The sequence below is a fragment of the Furipterus horrens genome, unplaced genomic scaffold (genome assembly GCF_987537825.1).
Source record: "Furipterus horrens unplaced genomic scaffold, mFurHor1.1.pri manual_scaffold_2, whole genome shotgun sequence".
NCBI classification, from domain to species: Eukaryota; Metazoa; Chordata; class Mammalia; order Chiroptera; family Furipteridae; genus Furipterus; species Furipterus horrens.
Window position 1 is genome coordinate 108,830,561 of NW_028327172.1, and position 3,839 is coordinate 108,834,399.

Genomic DNA, 3,839 nt, shown 5'->3' on the forward strand with positions numbered 1-3,839 from the left:
ATTTATGTTTCTACTCCTCACTTCCTCTTTTACCTGTTTTTTAAATGTGGACTTTTATGACATGTTTCATAGAAAATACATCCAGTTATTCATGCTTAATTTACAAAGCTGTATTCTTTTCTCACTCAATCCTATGTTTAAAATATCTATGGATTCTATTTCAATGCTTCTAAATTTTGTACAGAATTCCATTGTACATATCCACTACAATTTATTTATTTATTAGGCTAATGTCTCCAGTTACTTTATATTACTTCTAATTCCCTGTTACTGCAAAGAAGGCTAAAATACAGCTTTCTAATTTGTGTACATTTCTGTACTTGTGCAGAAATTTCTTGAAAGCTTAAAACCATGACTGGGCTTTAGCAGCATGGCTCATTTAGTTGAACTGTTGTTCTGTGCACTAAAAAGTTGCTGGTTCAATTCCCAGTCAGTGCCCATGCCTAGGTTACAGGTTTGGTCTCCAGCTGGGACGTGTACAAGAGGCAACTAATTGATGCTTCTCTTTCACACGGATGTCTCTCTCTCTTTCACTCTCTCTGTCTCTCTCTCTCTCTGAAAAAAATCAATGGAAATACATCTTCAGTGATGATTTAAAGAAAAAAAAATGACTGGGTCAAATGAAATGCTTAATCTAATTTACTTTAATCGGAACTTTCCAGAACACTCGGTGAGAAGCGGAGGAGCGGCAGCTTTGGGCGCTGCGCGCATTAACGCGCACTTTCCCACTCCTCCACACCTGCCTCGGCCAGCTCACCAGCTGTAAAAAATGGTGAAAGAAACCACTTACTATGATGTTTTGGGGGTCAAACCCAATGCCACCCAAGAAGAATTGAAAAAGGCCTACAGGAAGCTGGCCTTGAAGTACCACCCTGATAAGAATCCAAATGAAGGAGAGGAGTTTAAACAGATTTCTCAAGCTTACGAAGTGCTCTCTGATGCAAAGAAAAGGGAATTATATGATAAAGGAGGAGAACAGGCAATTAAAGAAGGTGGAGCAGGTGGAGATTTTGGCTCCCCCATGGACATCTTTGATATGTTTTTTGGAGGAGGAGGAAGGATGCAGAGGGAAAGGAGAGGTAAAAATGTTGTGCATCAGCTCTCAGTAACCTTAGAAGATTTATATAATGGTGCCACAAGAAAACTAGCTCTGCAAAAGAATGTGATTTGTGACAAATATGAAGGCCGAGGTGGTAAGAAAGGAGCAGTAGAGTGCTGTCCCAATTGCCAAGGTACCAGGATGCAAATAAGAATTCATCAGATAGGACCTGGAATGGTTTAGCAACTTCAGTCTGTGTGCATGGAATGCCAGGGCCAAGGGGAACGGATCAGTCCTAAAGATAGATGTAAAAGCTGCAACGGAAGGAAGATCGTTCGAGAGAAGAAGATTCTAGAAGTTCATATTGACAAAGGAATGAAAGATGGCCAGAAGATAACATTCCATGGTGAAGGAGACCAAGAACCAGGACTAGAGCCAGGAGATATTATCATTGTTTTAGATCAGAAGGACCATGCTGTTTTCACTCGGCGCGGAGAAGACCTTTTCATGTGTATGGACATACAGCTGGTTGAAGCATTGTGTGGCTTTCAAAAGCCAATAGCTACTCTTGACAGCCGAACAATAGTCATCACTTCTCATGCAGGTCAAATTGTCAAGCATGGAGATATCAAGTGTGTGCTAAATGAAGGCATGCCAATTTATCACAGGCCATATGAAAAGGGTCGCCTAATCATAGAATTTAAGGTAAACTTTCCTGAGAATGGCTTTCTCTCTCCTGATAAACTCTTTGCTGGAAAAGCTCCTACCTGAAAGGAAGGAAGTAGAAGAGACTGATGAAATGGACCAGGGAGAACTGGTGGACTTTGATCCAAATCAAGAAAGACGGTGACATTACAATGGAGAAGCATATGAGGATGATGAACATCATCCTAGGGGTGGTGTTCAGTGTCAGACCTCTTAATGGGGCCAGTGAATAGCACTGTTGGCATTTTATATACAGTAGTGAATAAGTGAAGGACTATAATCATAATATGCTCATTACTTGCTATTGTTTTTGTTTTAATATTCAACTATAGTAGTGTTTTAAAAGTTAAATGAAGAATAAACTCAAAATATAAAAGCTCTGAAAAAAATAATTTACTTTAATCTGAGCTCATCTATTTAAGTATGTGTGTGTGAATGTATACTTAATTTATATATATATAATTTATATATTTAATATACATAATTTAATTGAATGCTATAAATTTTAATTAAAGGATATGTTTGTAGTCCAGAAATTTTGAGAGTTAGTATTTTTTGTTGTTTGATTGTATCGTGTATTTATTATATATTTCTTAAGTCTCCATAAATAGGGATCTTTTATTTTTTAATTAATAAACTTGATTTGTAGAGCAGTTTTATGTTCACAGCAAAGTTGAGTAGAAAGTATGTACTGTATAGAGATTTCCTGCATTCTACCTATCCCTACACACATGCACTGACTCCCTTATTGTCAACACCCCTAGCCAGGGTTTAACATTTATTGCAGTTGATGAACCTACATTTGATAACATTATTATCACCCTAAGTTCATAGTTTACATTAGGGTTCACTCCTGGTACAAATTCTATGGGTTTTGAAAAATGTATAGTGATATATATATATGTGTGTGTGTGTGTGTGTGTGTGTGTGTGTGTGTGTGTGTACTCTGGCTGGTTTGGCTCAGTGGATTGAGCGTCGGCCTGCGAGCTAAGTGTCGCTGGTTCGATCTTCCAGTCAGGGCACATCAGAGAAGGAAAACTCTGACTCCAAAAAAAACCTCTGCTGCCTTGAGGCATAGCTCTTCGGGGGAAAGGCTAAGGGAGTAAACCCCGACAGAAAATCTGGAGCCGGAGTCCCTAAGGCAGTTTGACGTTGTAGTCAACACCGGCAACTCCTGCGGTGCACCTGAAACCAAGCTGTATTGACTCCGTCTTTCCCTTGGACCCTTCAGCTGCGAAGAGAGGGGGGGTCTGCTGCATGGGCTACAGCAGACCCTCCATATCACCCTGCCCAGGCTCTGTAGCTTCAGCTTCACTGGAGAGGACACTCCAGCGTCATTGCAAGATGTCAATTCAACACGGGAGGAGACAGATACCGTGTCACTCCCGAGTCGGACTGCACAGTCATTCTCGGCGGTGCAGATAGACTCTTAAGAAGCTACACCATCGTCTCTCGAGACGGATGGCTGCCGACTCGACTCGATGTGTGTGTGTGTGTGTGTGTAGAATTTTAGTAACATAGAAAATAATTTCACTACATTAAAGTCCACAGTGCTGTGCCTATACATCCCTCCCTCCACTGTCCTCCCAGGAAACCACTGATCTTTTCATTGTCTCCATAGTTTTTCTTTTCCCAAGTGTCCTATAACTGGAATGATACTGTATGGAGTCCTTTCAGAATGGCTTTTTTTTTTCCACTTAGTAATATGCATTTAAATTTCCATCCTTTTTAGGGCTTGGTTGCTCATTTCTTTTTAGCACTGAATAACATTCCATTGTCTGGATGTACCAGTTTGCTAATCCATTCACCTACTGAAGGATATTTCAGTTGCTTCCAAGTTTTGACAATTATGAGGAAAACTACTATTGGATATACGTTTTCAGTCCATTTTGGTAAATACCAAGGAGTATGATTGCTGAATCAAATGGTATTAGTATCTTTAGTTAAAAAAAAAAAAAAAAACTGCTAAAATGTCTCTCAAAGTGGCTGCACCATTTTGTATTCCCATAGCAGTAAATGTGTGTTCCTGTTTTCCATATCCTTGCCAGTATTTGGTATGTCAGTGTTTTGGATTTTTCTATTTTAAGTAGGTATG

At 39.6% G+C, this 3,839-nt stretch overlaps 1 pseudogene; it reads left to right on the forward strand.

The window, feature by feature from the left end:
* The first annotated feature begins 661 nt into the window (after positions 1 to 661).
* Positions 662 to 1,999, forward strand: LOC150019278 (dnaJ homolog subfamily A member 1 pseudogene; annotated as a pseudogene).
* The last annotated feature ends 1,840 nt before the right edge of the window (positions 2,000 to 3,839 follow it).